Raw genomic sequence first — 20478 nt, 5'->3', positions numbered from 1 at the left:
TGTGATGTTACAGATACAGTGGCTGTGATGCCACATGTATAGTGGATGTGATGTCATATACAATGCATGTGATGTCATTGATAGTGGCCTTTTGTCCTAAATACAGGAGGTGTGATGTCATCAATACAGCGGTGTGAGAACATAAAAAGTGGATGTGATGCCATATGTAGTGCATAAGATGTCACCCATAGATTGGTGTGATATTATCAATACAGTGGGTGTGATAACGCAGATCCACTGGATATGATGTCATATATAGTGGACATGATATAAATACAGTGAATGTGATGTGATAAATACAGTTGCTTGATGTCATAAACAGTTGATGTGATGCCATGTATAGTGAAAGTGATGTCATAGGTATGCTTAGTGTGATGTCATATATGCAGTGGGTGTGATGTCATTGATACAGTGCATGTGATGTCACATGTATAGTGGTTGTGATGTCATATACAATGGAAGTGTTGCCACATAGTGGCTATTTTGTCATAAATAGAGTGGGTTAGAGGTGATTAAAACAGTGGGTGTGATACCATAAATAGAGAGGGTGTTATATCGTAGTTATCCTGGGCATGGTTTCATACTCTGTGTATATCATATGTTGTGTGTGTGATGACATATAGAATGGTGTCAGATCCAGTGGCTTTGATGTCATAAACACAGTGAGTGTGATGGTATATACAGTGGATATGATGTCATACATATAGTGTGTGTGATGTCATAGATACAGTGGCTATGATGTCACATGTATGTTTGATATGATGTCATATACACAGTGTCTAGACTTTCCTGGTGGCTCAGATGATAATGCGTTTGCCTAGAATGCGGGAGACTCGGCTTCAATCCTTGGGTCAGGAAGATCTCCCGGAGGAGGAAATGGCAACCCACTCCAGTATTCTTGCCTGGAAAATCCCACGGACGGAAGAGCCTGGTAGGATACAGTCCATGGGGTCTCAAAGATTCGGACGGGACTGACCAAATTCACTTTCTTTCATATACAGTGGATGTGATGTCACCTCTAGTGGATGTGATGTCATGAATACAGTGGATTTGATGTCCTAAGTACAGTAGTTTGCTGTCACAAAGTGTGGATGGGATGTCATATATAGTGCATATGATGCCATACAATAGTGGGTGTGATGTCATACATCCAGTGGGTGTGACATCGATACAGTTGGTGTGATGACACAGGTACAGTGGATGTGATGTCCTATATAGTGGGTGTGATGTCATAAATACTGTGTTTTGATGTTGTCAAGATTGAATGTGATGTCATGTATAGTGCATGTGGTGTCATGCATACACCAGACTGATGTCATATATAGAGTGGGTTTGACGTCCTCAACAGAATGGGTATGATGACAAAGATACCATGGATTGGTGTCAGATACAGTGGGTGAGATGTCACACATAGTGGCTGTGTTGTCATACTCACAGTGTGTGAGACGGCACATATAGTGGACATCATGTCCTAAACATAGTGGCTGTGTAGTCATAGATGCAGTGGCTGTGATGTGACATGTATAGTGGGTGTGATATCATACAATGGACTTGATGTCATATCTTGAGGGTGTGATGTCATGAATACAGTGGATGCGATAGAATGGTTGTTGCTGAACCACGAAAAGATGTTCGGATTCTAAGCCTCCAGAGATGAGGCTTGATCGCTCAGAGGTTTTCTGTAATAAAGTTTTATTAAAGTATAAAGGAGATAGAGAAAGTTTCTGATATAGGCATCAGAAGGGGGCAGAAAGAGTACCCCCTTGCTACTGTTAGCAACGAAGTTATCTACTCTCAAATTAGTTATTAAAATGAATCAAAAGAATGTCTGGAGGTTTTAAAGACCTCACTAGACCTACCCCCGTAATTAACATTTGAAGATAACAGAATTAGTCAGAAGGTTTTTATCAGAGACTGTCCTCAAGCAGCATACATTATTGTGGTATAATCCTATGGAATGTAGAGGGAAAGAAGGGGAAAAAAAAAAAAGGTCTGTCCTTTCTTCCTCCTTGAGAATTCCAGACCTCTCTCTCCTTGGCTCTCCTTGGGGACCCCTGGACTTCTTATCAATCTGCCTAGGAATCGACTCTCTCATGATGTCACAAATACCGTGGTGTGATATCATAGAGAATGAATATGTTACCATATATAGTGCATATGTTGTCATACATATAGTGGGTGTGATATCAATACAGTGGGTGTGATGACACAGATACAGAGGATGTGATATCAGATATAGTAGGTGTGATGTCAGTTATAGGTGTGTTCTCATACACAATGTGTGTGTGGTGTCATATATAGAAGATATGATGTGATAATCATGGGAGTGATGTCACAGTTACAGTGGCTGTCACATATATAGTCGATGTGATGTTATAATCAGTGGAAGTGATATCATATACAAGGGTGTGATGTCATGAATAGAGTGGTGTGATGTCATTTATATAGTGGGTGTGATGACACAGAGACAGTCGATATGATGTCAGATATAGTGGATATGATGTCAGATATAGTGGCTGTGTTGTCGTACACACATTGTGTGTGATGCCAGATATAATGAATATGATGTCCTACAATAGTTGTTGTGATGACACACATATAATGGCTGTGATTACAGGTATAGTGGATCTGATGTCATGAATAGCGAGGATGTGAAGTCATGAATCGCGTGGATATGAAGTCATAAACACAGGAATGATTTCAGAAAGAATGGATGTTATGTCTTATATACTGCATGTGATGTCATATATATGTGGCTGTGATGTCATATGTACAGTGGGTATGATATCATCGATTCAGTGGGTGTGATGACAGAGATACAGAAGATGTGATGTTAGATAAAGAGGTTCTGTTCTCATACACATAGTGTGTGTGATGTCATACATAGTGGATATGATGCCATAAACATAGTGGGTGTGATGTCACATATAGTGGATGAAATCATAGATACAGTGGATGCAATATCACATATAGTTGATGTTTTTTCATCAATACAGTCTTTGTGATGTCATAGATATAATTTTGGGATATCATAGATTGACTGTTCATGATGTTATATGTAGTGGATAAGGTAGCCTGTGTTTGGTGTGTGATGTCATATAGAGTGGGAGTGATGTCAAATGTTGTGGGTGTGATGTCACAAATAGAGTGGGTGTGATGTCACAGATATAGTGGTTGTGTTCATAGATATTGTGGTTTTGAAGTCAAAGACAGACAGGATGTGATGTCAGATGTAGTGGGAGTGATGTCACAAGAAGAGTGGGGGTTATGCCTTATACAGTGGATGTGATGGTATATGTAGAATATATGATGTCATATAGTAGGTGTGGCATCATAAATACAGTGGGTGTGGTACCATAAATACATTAGGGTGATATCATAAATATACTGGGCTTGATTTCATATGTAGTGGATAGGATATCATATGTTGTATGTGTGATGTCATTTAGAGTCAGTGTGATGTCACATGTAGTGGGTGTCTTGTCATTAACACAGGGGTGTGATGTCATAGGTAGAGTGGAAGTGATATCAGATCCAGTGGATATGATGTCACATACAGTGGGTGTGATGCCATTGATAGAGTGGCTGTGATGTCACAGATAGAATGGGTGTGATGGCAGATAGAGTGGGTATGATGTCATCAATGCAGTGGGTGTGATGACATAGAGTGTGTGACATCATAGTTATGGTGGGTGCAACATCACAAATATGCTGGGTGTGACGTCCTACTAACAGTGTGTATGACGCCATAGTTGCAGTGGTTGTGATCTCATAGACATGGTGGGTGTAATGTCACATATATACACAATGTTATGTCATATAGATTGGAATTGATGTCACATAGAGTGGATGGGATGTCATTGATGCAGTGGGTTTGATCATAGATATGGTGGGTGTGATGTCACAGATGGAGTGGTTGGGAAATATATAGTGAGTGTGATGTTATAAATGTGTGTGATGTCATAGAGTGGAAGAGATGTCATAAATACTGTGGTTGTGATGTCATCAGTACAGTGTCTGTGATCATAGATATGGTGTGTGTGAAGTAGCAGATAGAGTGGATGTGATGTCAAATATAGTGGTTGTGTTGTCATAAACACAGTGGGTGTGATGTCATATATAGAGCATATGATGTCATACAAAGAGTGGGTGTGATGACACATACAGTGATGTGGTGTCAGATGTAGTGTGTGTGATGTCAGATATAATGTTTGTGATGTCATAAACACAGTGGGTGTGATGTTACAGATACAGTGGCTGTGATGCCACATGTATAGTGGATGTGATGTCATATACAATGCATGTCATGTCATTTATAGTGGCCTTTTGTCCTAAATACAGGAGGTGTGATGTCATCAATACAGCGGTATGAGAACATAAAAAGTGGATGTGATGCCATATATAGTGCATAAGATGTCACCCATACAGTGGGTGTGATATTATCAATACAGTGGGTGTGATGACACAGATCCACTGGATATGATGTCATATATAGTGGACGTGGTATAAATACAGTGAATGTGATGTGATAAATACAGTTGCTTGATGTCATAAGCAGTTGATGTGATGCCATGTATAGTGAAAGTGATGTCATAGGTATGCTTAGTGCGATGTCATATATGCAGTGGGTGTGATGTTTGATACAGTGCATGTGATGTCACATGTATAGTGGTTGTGATGTCATATACAATGGAAGTGTTGCCACATAGTGTCTCTTTTGTCATAAATAGAGTGGGTTAGAGGTGATTAAAACAGTGGGTGTGATATCATAAATAGACAGGGTGTTATATCATAGTTATCCTGGGCATGGTTTCATACGCTGTGTATATCATATGTTGTGTGTGTGATGACATATAGAATGGTGTCAGATCCAGTGGTTTTGTTGTCATAAACACAGTGAGTGTGATGGTATATACAGTGGATATGATGTCATACATATAGTGTGTGTGATGTCATAGATACAGTGGCTATGATGTCACCTGTATGTTTGATATGACGTCATATACACAGTGTCTAGACTTTCCTGGTGGCTCAGATGATAAAGCGTTTGCCTAGAATGCGGGAGACTCGGGATCAATCCCTGGGTCAGGAACATCTCCCGGAGGAGGAAATAGCAGCCCACTCCAGTATTCTTGCCTGGAAAATCCCACGGATGGAAGAGCCTGGTAGGATACAGTCCATGGGGTCTCAAATATTCGGACGGGACTGACCAAATTCACTTTCTTTCATATACAGTGGATGTGATGTCACCTGTAGTGGATGTGATGTCAGGAATATAGTGGATTTGATGTCCTAACTACAGTAGTTTGCTGTCACAAAGAGTGGATGGGATGTCATATATAGTGCATATGATGCCATACAATAGTGGGTGGGATATCATACATGCACTGGGTGTGACATCGATACAGTTGGCGTGATGACACAGGTACAGTGGATGTGATGTCATATATAGTGGGTGTGATGTCATAAATACTGTGTTTTGATGTTGTCAAGATTGAATGTGATGTCATGTATAGTGCATGTGGTGTCATGCATACACCAGACTGATGTCATATATAGAGTGGGTTTGACGTCCTCAACAGAATGGGTATGATGACAAAGATACAATGGATTGGTGTCAGATACAGTGGGTGAGATGTCACACATAGTGGCTGTGTTGTCATACTCACAGTGTGTGAGACGAAACATATAGTGGACATCATGTCCTAAACATAGTGGTTGTGAAGTCATAGATGCAGTGGCTGTGATGTGACAATATAGTGGGTGTGATATCATACAATGGACTTGATGTCATATCTTGAGGGTGTGATGTCATGAATACAGTGGATGCGATAGAATGGTTGTTGCTGAACCACGAAAAGATGCCGGGATTCTAAGCCTCCAGAGATGAGGCTTGATCGCTCAGAGGTTTTGTGTAATAAAGTTTCATTAAAGTATAAAGTAGATAGAGAAAGCTTCTGATATAGGCGTCAGAAGGGGGCAGAAAGAGTACCCCCTTGCTACTGTTAGCAACGAAGTTATCTACTCTCAAATTAGTTATTAAAATGAATCAAAAGAATGTCTGGAGGTTTTAAAGACCTCACTAGACCTACCCCCATAATTAACATTTGAAGAAAACAGGATTAGTCAGAAGGTTTTTTCCATAGACTGTCTTCAAGCAGCATACATTATTGCTATATAAGCCTAAGGAATGTAGAGGGAAAGAAGGGGAAAAAAAAAAGGTCTGTCCTTTCTTCCTCCTTGAGAATTCCAGACCTCTCTCTCCTTGGCTCTCCTGGGGACCCCTGGACTTCTTATCAATCTGCCTAGGAATCGACTCTCTCATGATGTCACAAATACAGTGGTGTGATATCATAGAGAATGAATATGATACCATATATAGTGCATATGTTGTCATACATATAGTGGGTGTGATATCAATAGAGTGGGTGTGATGACACGGATACTGAGGATGTGATATCAGATATAGTAGGTGTGATGTCAGATATAGGTGTGTTCTCATACACAGAGTGTGTGTGGTGTCATATTTAGAGGATATGATGTGATAATCATGGGAGTGAAGTCACAGTTACAGTGGCTGGCACATATATAGTCGATGCGATGTTATAATCAGTGGAAGTGATATCATATACAAGGGTGTGATGTCATGAATACAGTGGTGTGATGTCATTTATACAGTGGTTGTGATGACACAGATACAGTCGATATGATGTCAGATATAGTGGATGTGATGTCAGATATAGTGGCTGTGTTGTCACAGACACATTGTGTGTGATGCCAGATATAATGAATATGATGTCCTAAAATAGTTGTTGTGATGACACACATATAATGGCTGTGATTCACAGGTATAGTGGATCTGATGTCATGAATAGCGAGGATGTGAAGTCATGAATAGCGTGGATATGAAGTCATAAACACAGGAATGATTTCATAAAGAATGGATGTTATGTCATATATACTGCATGTGATGTCATATATATGTGGCTGTGATGTCATATGTACAGTGGGTATGATATCATCGATTCAGTGGGTGTGATGACAGAGATACAGTTGATGTGATGTTAGATAAAGAGGTTCTGTTCTCATACACATGGTGTGTGTGATGTCATATATAGTGGATATGATGCCATAAACATAGTGGGTGTGATGTCACATATAGTGGATGAAATCATAGATACAGTGGATGCAATATCACATATAGTTGATGTTTTGTCATCAATACAGTCTGTGTGATGTCATAGATATAATTTGTGGGATATCATAGATTGACTGTTCATGATGTTATATGTAGTGGATAAGGTAGCCTGTGTTTGGTGTGTGATGTCATATAGAGTGAGAGCGATGTCAACTGTTGTGGGTGTGATGTCACAAATAGAGTGGGTGTGATGTCACAGATATAGTGGTTGTGCTCATAGATATTGTGGTTTTGAAGTCAAAGACAGACAGGATGTGATGTCAGATGTAGTGGGAGTGATGTCACAAGAAGAGTGGGGGTTATGCCTTATACAGTGGATGTGATGGTATATATAGAATGTATGATGTCATATAGTGGGTGTGCCATCATAAATACAGTGGGTGTGGTGTCATAAATACATTAGGGTGATACCATAAATATACTGGGCTTGATTTCATATGTAGTGGATAGGATATCATATTTTGTATGTGTGATGTCATTTAGAGTCAGTGTGATGTCACATGTAGTGGGTGTCCTGTCATAAACACAGGGGTGTGATATCATAGGTAGAGTGGAAGTGATATCAGATCCAGTGGATATGATGTCACATACAGTGGGTGTGATGCCATTGATAGAGTGGCTGTGATGTCACAGATAGTGTGGGTGTGATGGCAGATAGAGTTGGGATGATGTCATCAATGCAGTGGGTGTGATGACATAGAGTGTGTGACATCATAGTTATGGTGGGTGCAACATCACAAATATGCTGGGTGTGACGTCCTACTAACAGTGGGTATGAGGCCATAGTTACAGTGGTTGTGATCTCATAGACATGGTGGGTGTGATGTCACATATATACTCAATGTTATGTCATATACATTGGAATTGATGTCACATAGAGTGGATGGGATGTCATTGATGCAGTGGGTTTGATCATAGATATGGTGGGTGTGATGTCACAGATGGAGTGCATGGGAAATATATAGTGAGTGTGATGTTATAAATGTGTGTGATGTCATACATTGGACGAGATGTCATAAATACTGTGGTTGTGATGTCATCAGTACAGTGACTGTGATCATAGATACGGTGTGTGTGAAGTAGCAGATCGAGTGGATGTGATGTCAAATATAGTGGTTGTTTTGTCATAAACATAGAGGGTGTGATGTCATATATAGAGCATATGATGTCATACAAAGAGTGGGTGTGATGACACATACAGTTGATGTGGTGTCAGATATAGCGTGTGTGATGTCAGATATAATGGTTGTGATGTCATAAACACAGTGGGTGTGATGTTACAGATACAGTGGCTGTGATGTCACATGTAGAGTGGATGTGATGTCATATACAATGCATGTGATGTCATTGATAGTGGCCTTTTGTCCTAAATACAGGAGGTGTGATGTCATCAATACAGCGGTGTGAGAACATAAAAAGTGGATGTGATGCCATATATAGTGCATAAGATGTCACCCATAGAGTGGGTGTGATATTATCAATACAGTGGGTGTGATGACACAGATCCACTGGATATGATGTCATACATAGTGGACGTGGGTTAAATACAGTGAATGTGATGTGATAAATACAGTTGCTTGATGTCATAAACAGTTGATGTGATGTCATGTATAGTGAAAGTGATGTCATAGGTATGCTTAGTGCGATGTCATATATGCAGTGGGTGTGATGTCATTGATACAGTGCATGTGATGTCACATGTATAGTGGTTGTGATGTCATATACAATGGAAGTGTTGCCACATAGGGGCTATTTTGTCATAAATAGAGTGGGTTAGAGGTGATTAAAACAGTGGGTGTGATATCATAAATAGAGAGGGTGTTATATCGTAGTTATCCTGGGCATGGTTTCATACGCTGTGTATATCATATGTTGTGTGTGTGATGACATATAGAATGGTGTCAGATCCAGTGGTTTGGTTGTCATAAACACAGTGAGTGTGATGGTATATACAGTGGATATGATGTCATACATATAGTGTGTGTGATGTCATAGATACAGTGGCTATGATGTCACCTGTATGTTTGATATGACGTCATATACACAGTGTCTAGACTTTCCTGGTGGCTCAGATGATAAAGCGTTTGCCTACAATGCGGGAGACTCGGGTTCAGTCCCTGGGTCAGGAAGATCTCCCGGAGGAGGAAATGGCAACCCACTCCAGCATTCTTGCCTGGAGAATCCCACGGACGGAAGAGCCTGGTAGGATACAGTCCATGGGGTCTCAAAGATTCGGACGTGACTGACCAAATGCACTTTCTTTCATATACAGTGGATGTGATGTCACCTGTAGTGGATTTGATGTCATGAATACAGTAGATTTGATGTCTTATCCACAGTAGTTTGGTGTCATAAATAGTGGATGTGATGTCATATATAGTGCATATGTTGCCATACAATAGTGGGTGTGATGTCATACATACCATGGGTGTGATATCGATACAGTTGGCGTGATGACACAGATACAGTGGGTGTGATGTCATATATAGTGGCTGTGATGTCTACAAAGTACTGTTGGTGCACTCACATAAGCATCTGGGAGGCAGGATGTTAGATAACAAATAGGACAATTAAAGAGCACCCCTCCCTCATGGCTGAACCGACTGCCTGAGAGCCATGTCCACCTGGTTCACCAAGGCCTTAGCAGTAGTAACTACCCACAAACTGGAAGCAGTATATATTGTGATCAAAGTAACACTGGTCACAGGCTTAAGCATAGGTCTACAACTTTGTAACCAGGGTAATCCTCTCAGTTCTCTTCTACTCACTTTCTACCACTGAAGAAGGACAGGCGCCACTGCTCTGCAGCTTGGACCACCCAACCAGTCCATCTCCCTTCTCCACCTCTCGATGAAGTCGCTCCCTCTGCATGGAGCCCCGGCGCCCAAAGCAGGCATGTCCGCCCAGGGACCCTTGGGGTTGAAGGTTCCTGCTGTCCTCCCTGTGTGTCCATGTGTCCTGGCCGTGGCCAGCTCTGAAGACCTGCGTCCTGTGTCCAGAGACCACCAGAGCAGCTCGCCAAACAGCCCCTTTGGATCTTTGTGGGCACCCAGCTCCCTTCCTCTCTCCTGCCTCCACCTGCACTATGGTGATGGTACACTGGGTTTCATGGGTCCTGTGTCAGCTAGAGGCCAGTGGGACCACCCAGCTCCTCCAGGCCATCGGGGTTTGGGCAGCAAGAGCCCAGGGCGCCCAAGATAGGCGGCCAGGCCCAATTGTGGTCCTCGTGTGCCTTCTGGCGGCCATCGTGGGAACTGCCGCTGAGGCTTCTCATGCTCAGGGTAGCCATTGTGAAGTGTGGATGGTGGAATTTCCCGATAAGCACCACAAGGCAAGCTCTTGGCTGCAGGAAATTGCGGCGCGCACAAGCGCACAGGCGCTGGACGTAAAAGCACAACCTCACGGGACACACACATGCAGGCACATGCAGGACGGCCTCACGCTCGAGAATGTGTCTCCTGGATCAGTAGCGCCTCCACCCTGGCGAATGCACTGTTCACCGAGGTCTCTGGGGGAGCTGCGGACCCAGAATTAGCCTCTGGGCAGGAAGGGGCCATCTCCGGGCCCCTGTCTGCAGCCACCTTCTCACAGCCCCGCACCCTGCCTCCTGCCTGCTCCCAGAACACAGGACTAGTGCGAAGAGGAGGACAGGGAGAGGGGTGCCCGTGACTCTCAGCAGGCCACCCTGCCCTGGACTCAAGGTGGAGGACAGGGCTGCCAGCCTTTCCCCGCCTCTGAGGATAGGGGGCTGTGGAACTCTTGCTGGCCCACCCTCCTTTCCTTGGACATCACACCACCGCCCCCACCACCCCTGGGTGCCCAGACCTGGGCTGGCTGCCATTGGCCAGCAGGGGTAGACTGATCTCTGGAAGGTGGGCAAACACCCGAGCCCTGAAATCCTGCACCACAATCCTGACAGCGGCCTTTGACCTCATGACACGACCTTTCTGTGGCTGGCTGGTCCTTGGGATGGCACACATGATCTCTGAACCATCTGGGTGCCTGGAGCCTCCATAGAGCTGCTAGGGATCCTGGAGCCTGGTGTCCTTCCTGCTAAACCTATTCTGACACATCAAATCCACTTGTTCCTGGGGGCTCCCGGAGGTTCCTGGAGGCACCAACCAGCCACAGTCCCTGTCTCCCAGCTCCATCCAGCCCAGGGGGCCACACAGACTGTTCTCAGACCCTGCCAGGACCGCACCACAGCACTGACTCAGGGTACCAGTCCACTGTCACTCCCCTTAACCCCGGAACCCCTCCCCTCCACTGTCCAGAGCAGAGACGAGACTCAGCTCAAACTTTCAGGAAACTTTATTGAAAGGCAATCATATCCACTATATATGACATCAAACCCGCTATGTTAATGACAACACAACCACTATATCTGACATCACACCCACTATATCTGACATCACATCCACTTTATCTGTGTCATCACACCCACTGTACTGATATCACACCCACTGTATGTATGACATCATACCCACTATGTGTGTGACATCCTATGCCCTATATAAGACATCAAATCCACTCTTTATGACATCACACCACTCTATTTATGACATCACATCCACTGTATTCATGACATCACAGCCAGTATATATGACATCACAGTCAGTATACTTGTGACATCACAGTCACTGTATCTATGGCATCACACCACTAGGTTTGACATCGTATCCACTATATATGACATCACACACACTGTGTTCGTGACATCACAACCACTATGTCTGACATCACACCTGCTAATTCTGGCATCACATCTACTGTACCTGTGTCATCACACCCACTGTATCAATATTATCTCACTCACTGTATGTATGACATCACACCCAGTATATGTATGACAATATGTGCACTGTATATGACATCACATCCACTTTTTATGACATCAACCACTGTTTCTTGACATCACATACACTGTATTAATGACTTTACACTCACTATATAGGACATCACGTACACTATACATGTGATATCACAGCCAATGTATCCGTGTCATCACACCCACTCTATTGATGACATCACACACACTATTTTTGACATCACACTTGGCATATGTATGACGTCGTTTGCACTACACAGGGCATCATATGCACTCTTTATGACATCAAACAGCACTATTTATGACACCACATCCACTGTACTCATGACATCAGACCCACTATATCTGAGATCATATCTACTGTATCTGTGTCATCACACCCACAGTATTGATGATATCACACCCACTGTATGTATGACAGCACACCAACTATATGTATGACATCATATGCACTACACATGCCAGCGCATCCACTCTGTATGACATCACACCACTGTATTTATGACATCACGTCCAGTACACATGTGACTTCACAGCCACTGTATCTGTGTCATCACACCCACTTTATCGATGATATCACACACACTGTATATATGACGTCACACTCGCTATATTAATGGCAACACATCCAATATATCTGACTTCACACCCACTATATCAACATCTCATCCACTGTATCTGTGTCATCACACCCATTGTATCAATGATAACTCACTCACTATTTATAATATCACATCCACTATATGTATGACTTCATATGCACTACATGTGACATCACATCCACTCTTTATGACATCAAGTCCACTATATCTGACATCACATCCACTATATCTGACCTCACGTCCACCGTATCTGTGTCATCACACCCACTCTATCGATGATATCACAGCCACTATATGTATATCACATCCAGTATACGTGTAACATCATATCACTATATTTATGACATCATATCCACTACGTATGACATCACAATACTGTGTGTTGGTGACACCACACTTGGCATATGTACCAAACCACAGTATTTATGATGTCACATCCACTTCAGGCATGACATCACACCCACTGTATCAGACATCACACCCACTGTATCTTTGTCATCACAACCTCTCCACTGATATCACACCCACTTTTGTATGACATCACACCCACTATATGTGTGACATATTATGCACTATATATAACATCACATCCACTCCTTATGTCATCACACTACTGTACTTATGACATCACAACCTCTATATATGAAACCACATCCAGTATGTAGGGCAACATATACACTATATATGTGACATCACAGCCACTAATCTGTGTCATCACACCCACTGTATTGACAACATCACACTCACTCTTTGTATGACATCACACTCAGCATATGTACGACATCTTTTGCACTATATAAGACATCACATCCTCACTTTATGACCTCAAACCACCATTTTTATGACATCACACCCACTATATTTGACATCATATCCACTGTATCTGTGTCATCACACCCACTGTATCGATGACATCACAACAAGTATGTAAGTCATCACACTTGGCATATGTATGACATCATACACACTCTACATGACATCACATTCACACTTTATGACATCAATCCTCAGTATTTATGACATCACAGCCACTGTATTCATGACATCAGATCTCCTATATATGACATCACATCCACAGTTTTTTTTTTTACATCCACAGTTTATGACATCTCATCCCCTATACCTGTGACATCACAGCCACTATATCTGTAACATCACATACACTATGTTTGTGAATTCATATCCACTATATTTGACATCAAATGCACTGTGTTAAGACAATACAACCACTATATCTGACATCACACCCTCCATATCTGTATCTGTGTGATCACACCCACTGTATCAATGATATAACACACACGGTGTGTATGACATCACACATACTATATGTATGGCATCATATGCACTATATATGACATCACATCCACACTTTATGACATCACAACACTCTATTCATGACATCAAAGCTACTATATCTCACATCACACCCAGTATATCTGACAGCACATCCACTGTATCTGTGTCATCACACCCAGATTATTGATCATATAACCCCCATTGTATGTATGATATCACAGCCACAATATGTATGACATCATATGAACTACATATGACACCACATCCTCTCTTTATGATATCACACCACTCTATGACATCACACCCACTGTATTCATGTCATCACACACAGTATATCTGACATCGATCCACTGTAGCTGTGTCATTACTTACAGTGTATTGATTATACCACACCTACTATATGTGTGACATCAAACCTACTATATGTATGACATCATATGAATTCTATATGACATCACACCCACTCTTTATGACATCACAAGACTGTATTTTTGACATCACGTCCGCTCTATTCATGACATCACACCCACTGTATTTGACATCACATCCACTGTATATGACATCACATAAACTATACTTGTGACATCACAGCCACTGTATCTATGACAGGACACCTACTATGTTTATGACATCATATTCAGTATATATGACATCTCAAATGGTGTATGAATGACAACACAACCACTGTATCTGACATCACACCCACTGTATCTGTGTAATCACACCCACTTGATTGATGATATCACACCCTATGTATGTATGTATGAAATCACACCCACTGCATGTATGACACCATAGGCACTGTATATGACATCACATCCACTCTTGATGACATCATACCATTGTTTGTATGTCGTGACACCCACTATGTTTATGACATCATATCCACTATATATGATGTCACACACAGTGTGTGTATGACAACACAAGCTCTATATCTGACTTGAAACCCTTTATATCTGCCGTCACATCCACTGTATATGTCATCACACCCACTGTGTTGAAGACATCACACCAATTATGTAAGACATCACAGTTGGCATATGTATGCCATCATATGCACTATACATGACATCATATCCACACTTTATGACAATCCTTAGTATTTATGACATCACATGCACTGTATTCATGACATCACACGCACTATATATGACATATCATCTACTGTGTATGATATCACATTCACTATATGTGTGACATCGCACAATGACTGTATCTATGACATCACACACTCTATGTTTATGACATATCCACTTTATATGGCATCACACAGTGTTATGACAACACAACCATTGTGTAATATCACAGCCACTATGTCTGACATCACACCCACTGTATCTGTGTCATCACACCCAATGTGTCAATTTTATCAAACCCAGTGTATGTATGACATCACAGCCACTATATGTATGACATCATATGCACTACATATGATATCGCATCCTCTATTTATGATATCACACCAGTCTATGATATCAAAACCACTATATCTCACATATTACCCACTATATCTGATATTGCCTCCACTGAATCTGTCTCATCACACCCACTGTACTGATGACATCACACCAAGTATGTAAGACATCAACTGTGTATGTATGAGATCATATGCACTATAAAAGACATCACATCCACCCTTTATGGCATCATTCCTCAGTATTTATGACATCACAGCCACTGTATATGACATCATATCCACTGTATCTGTGTCATCACTCCCACTCTATTAATAATATCACACCCTCTGTATATGTGACATCACACTGTGCATATATATTAAAGCATATGAACTTTACAAGCATCACATCCAGTTTTTATGGCATCAAACCACAGTAATTATGACATGGCATCCACTCTATTCATGACATTATACTCACTCTATATAACATCGCATCCACTGTATCTTTGTCATCACACTCACTGTATTGATGATATCACAATGATTGTATGTATGACATCACACCCAGTGTATGTATGAGATGTTGCTGGTCGTAAAGACCTTCTGAACGACCTGGGGTACTCACAGCATTTGGCCTCGTTCCTGTACCTGAAATCATAGAGGAAGGGGATGATTGGTGAGGTGAGGTTATTGTACCAAGCCCTCATAACCCCTTCTCTGTGAGTGGGCCACAGGGGTCACTCACAGAGGTAGTTGTCATCCTGGGGCTCGCTGACCTCTTGGTACACATGGCCCTTTTTTGTAGACTGTACCTCTTTACTCCAGTCTCCTTTCTTCTGAGTTCTACAATGGAGAACAGAAGCAAAGCAAGGCTGGTGGGGTCTGGAGAGTTAGTACTTGTTTTATCAGAAAGTGTGAGATCTCGTACTTGTCCATCTATACACTGTTAAAACTTTTTTCACATTTATTTTTCAAACTTTTACTTTTGTATTTTTATGTTTTAGTTTTACCTTATTTATCTATTGGCCACACTGCATGGCTTGTGGGATCTTAGTTTCCTGACCAGGGATGGAACCCACACCTCCTGCAGTGGAAGCATGGAGCCTTAACCACTTACCCACCAGGAAGTCCCTTCTTTATACTTTGTTCTGTCTTTAACTACTGGTTCAGGAGACTGAGGCTCCACACTGACCACAGTTGCCCAGTTCAGTGTTAGCTTCCTGCACTTCCTGTTAGTAGGTTTAATTCCCCAACCTTCTTACTTAGAAAATAGCTCACTGAAACATCTACTCAGAAAATAAACGTTAAGGGCACATGACACGTGAGGGATTAAGCAGACGTCTGGACATAAACACTAACACACTATGGTCCCTATTATCACAACTGGATTTATTGAACTACTTGTAGGTGTCAGCACTTTTGCATTTAATATAATGCTTTCAAACACTGTATGAGCTATGTATTCTTATCTTCATTTTACAGAGAAGCAGTCAGGACTGCAGAAAATGTATAAGATTTTCCCAAGGCCCCAGTGCTAACTTCACGTCTCAGATCAGTCCAGCTTAAAGCCACGCCTACCCAAAGTCCATGCCACACACCTAGGCCATACTTATTAGCTTTTCTACAGGGATTAGAGGAACTAATTAGAGGAACTCCCCAAATTTTCTCTTACCGACTTTTTGTCTGGGGTGCTGTCCAGGGGTCCTTGCTTCTCTGGGAGGGGGTACTGGTTTCTGAGCCTGCTTGGAGCTACTCGTCTTCAGCAATTTTGCTGCTCCCGGCAATTCTTTCAAACTAGAAACCTTATTTAATGGTCCTCTGGACATTGCCTTCTGTGTGAGTAAAAGACAACATGCATTTCTTTAGTTCTTTAGGACTGTGTGAAGTGTTTTCACATGCATGACTTTAGTTAATACTTTGAAAATTCTTGGAAATAGCTGGTGGAGGGTGTGGTCTGAAGACTAGAGTGTAAAACAAGGACCTAAGTGGGTAGTGAATCAAAACAAGAATTCATATCTTAAGGTTCTTTCCCTTCAACTTTCTGCATAAAAGTGAGAGCAAGGCAGGGAGAATAGCTGGAGGTAAGGGTTTATAGAGAAATCTGGTGGATTTTCTATTAATTATTGGAGCTTTGATGGAACAGGAACTATGGATAATTACAGAGGGGACAAAACACATCTGGAAAATAAGGTGACAAAGCAGTGAGATTGAGAAGAGAAAAGACAATCAGCAGAAACTCATTTAGACAATAAAGAAAAGGAGCTGAAGGTTGCAGGTTGCTATGTCCTCTTAGAGACAATGTTCGGAATTAAAGTAGCTGGCCTCATCAAATCTGCTTGAACAAGGCTTTACGACTAGTTGGTTCTCCTCAGTTTTCTGATCCATAAGTTGGTATATATTCTAATTCTTAATGTTATAGTGAACATGAAATGTAATAACATTCAACAAATCGTTGTGTGAGCTATTTAATACAGTGTGAATTTGAGCCTACGCCCTTCCCATCAATATTTCCCCTCAACTGCCTCTATATTGAATATATACTAAATATAAATATATACTAAAATAAAAACATATATATTATATATTAATAAATGTAATTAACAATATAATTTAATAATTAGTGGTTATTAATTATAATAATTGATTGTATTTATTAATTAATATTAATTAAGTATACTTATAATTAAGTATATTATATTATAGTGTATAATTATTTTTAATTATAGTCACATTATTTTAAAGTTAATATTAATTGTTAATTGTAATAATTAACCATTATAATTTAAATAATTAATTTATAATAATTTAATAATTAAATATAATTTAATAATTAATTAAATGAATATATACATATATACTAAAACTGTTCTAAATACTATCTTCAGCATTCCTTGACCTTCTTATTCCTAGATGAATGTTTAAATGTGGAGTCACTCATTCACAAAACATTTAGGGGGCCCTCAGGGACTTTGAGCTGGACCTGGACTTCTGAGAATTAATGGATATGGGCTAGCTCTCAAAGCTCACAACACAGGGGCAGGCTAAACAGATGATTCCAAACAGGAGAGTTGTCTAATCAGAGCTCAGAGGAAGGACTTGTTACTTCCTCCCATAAGAATGAGCATTTAAATTCATGTCCAGATGATGAGTTTCTACTCAAAAGCAGGTAACCTATGTGAAGTCCTTCAGTTATTTTCTTATTTGTTGTTTTTAGTCATAAACCTGAGGCTTGTCAGAGCTGTGAGTTGCTTCCTCTTATTGGAGTGGGAGGCTGTGAGGTAGGGATCATGTCACCTTCTTTATCTTGGACCATCCACTCTACAAACTGTCCAGCATGTCCTTAAGCTTCTTCATCTTGGACCGTCCACTTTACAAACGGCCCAACACGTCCTTAAGCTTCCCTTAGTCAGATGTCTTAGCATATCCCTCACTAGCACAGCACAAAAGAACTGAGGTTGAAAACATCTCTCAGATGAATGATATACAGATGTATAAATAAGATATATGAATAAACTTTATAGAACTGTGGAAGTGTCAACCAGTTAGGAGAAGGTGCTTTGGATTAGATTGCACTACCAGTGATACATAATTAAACATTTTTTTACCTCAATTTCATGATCTATAATGGTGATAGCTATATACCTATTTAGAGGTACTGTAGGATTGTTTTAATTTTTAAGTAAGTTTATTCACATAAAATACTTAAAGTCTGAAATATTGTGAAAATAACGTAACAATAGAACAGCCTACTATCATTGCTGTTCTTACTAACTATAAAGATGGTGATGATATCAGACATTGTGCTCAAGATTCAGGACAGGAAGGCAGCAGTCTCCAGGATCTCTGTGTTTTCTCCTATCCTCACCTGGGACTGGATCCATGAGGAGGATTTTTGTCAACAGGATCTGGGAAATCCTCACCTTCTGGTGTTTGCTGTGCTCCACTCTGAAGGGCATCCAAGAACATTTACCTAAAAAATGATGAGAATCAGTGTTTTGGCTGGACATTCTAATTAAGGACACAGGATTCTAAGCCAGAGAGTGACAAGGACAAGGATTACCAAAGGAGGAATGGAAAGTGATTTCTGTATCATCAACTCCTATGCTTTCAATGGGAGCATTACATAATTATCTCAAAATTAAAAAAAAAAATGAAACTTCATCTGTGCTCCATCTTATGTCAATAAAGTATCTAACAAATTTACTAGCCTTTCATGACAAAAATACTCAACAAAGTAGAAACAGAAGGAAATGACTGCAATATAATAAAGATCATATATGAAAAGTCTATCTCTAACATCATAGTCATCAGTGAAAAGCTGAAAACGTCTAAGATCAAGAAAAAAAAGGCAAGGATGCCCACTCTCAACACTTCTATTCAACATAATATTAGAAGTCCTAGCCAGGGCATTAGATTAGAAAAGGAAACCAAAGGCTTCCATTTTGAAAGAAAGAAGTAAAATTATGTCTGTTCACAGAGGGCATGATTTTTTTTTTCTTTTTTCTTCTAAAAAATATGGAACGCTTCACGAACTTGCGTGTCATCCTTGCACAGGGGCCATGCTAATCTTCTCTGTATCGTTCCAATTTTAGTATATGTGCTGCCGAAGCGAGCACCAGAGGGCATGATTTTATGTGCAGAAAATCTTTACAATTACACACACACACACACACACAAAAAAAACCTGCACAGAAAGTTGCACAATACAAAATCAACATGCAAATATCTTTCCATGCATGAACAATGACCATTCCAAAAAGGAAAATAAGAAAATAATTCTATCTATTTTTTATTTTTTAAAGCTATAGTCAGGAGCTGAGTTTAAATTTTTAAAAAATTATTTTTGTTTATTTATTGGTGCCAGGTCTTTGATGCAGCATGTGGGATCTAGTTCCCAGACCAGGGATTAAACCCAAGTTCTCTGCATGGGGACTGTGGAGTCTGAGCCACTGGACCACCAGAGAAACCCTGATAACCTTATTTATAATAGTATCAAAAAGAATGAAATAATCGGAAGTGACCTTCTGGAGATAAAAGACTTATACACTGAAAACTACAAAGTATTACTGAAAGGAATCTGACACAAGTTAAGTAGAAAGGTGTCTCACGGTTATGGATTTGGAGACAATGTTATTAAGCTGTTCATACT

At 40.7% G+C, this 20478-nt stretch overlaps 1 non-coding gene across 1 annotated transcript; it reads right to left on the bottom strand.

Annotated features, from left to right (window-relative positions):
• Positions 1–19838: 19838 nt before the first annotated feature.
• LOC122690958 lies at positions 19839–19945 on the bottom strand. Its single transcript, XR_006340211.1, has one exon. It is a non-coding gene; the product is annotated as a U6 spliceosomal RNA (small nuclear RNA).
• Between the last annotated feature and the right edge of the window lie 533 nt (positions 19946–20478).

The sequence above is a fragment of the Cervus elaphus genome, chromosome X (assembly GCF_910594005.1).
Source record: "Cervus elaphus chromosome X, mCerEla1.1, whole genome shotgun sequence".
In the NCBI taxonomy this organism is placed as follows: Eukaryota; Metazoa; Chordata; class Mammalia; order Artiodactyla; family Cervidae; genus Cervus; species Cervus elaphus.
This window is presented reverse-complemented; position numbering and strand designations above follow the sequence as displayed.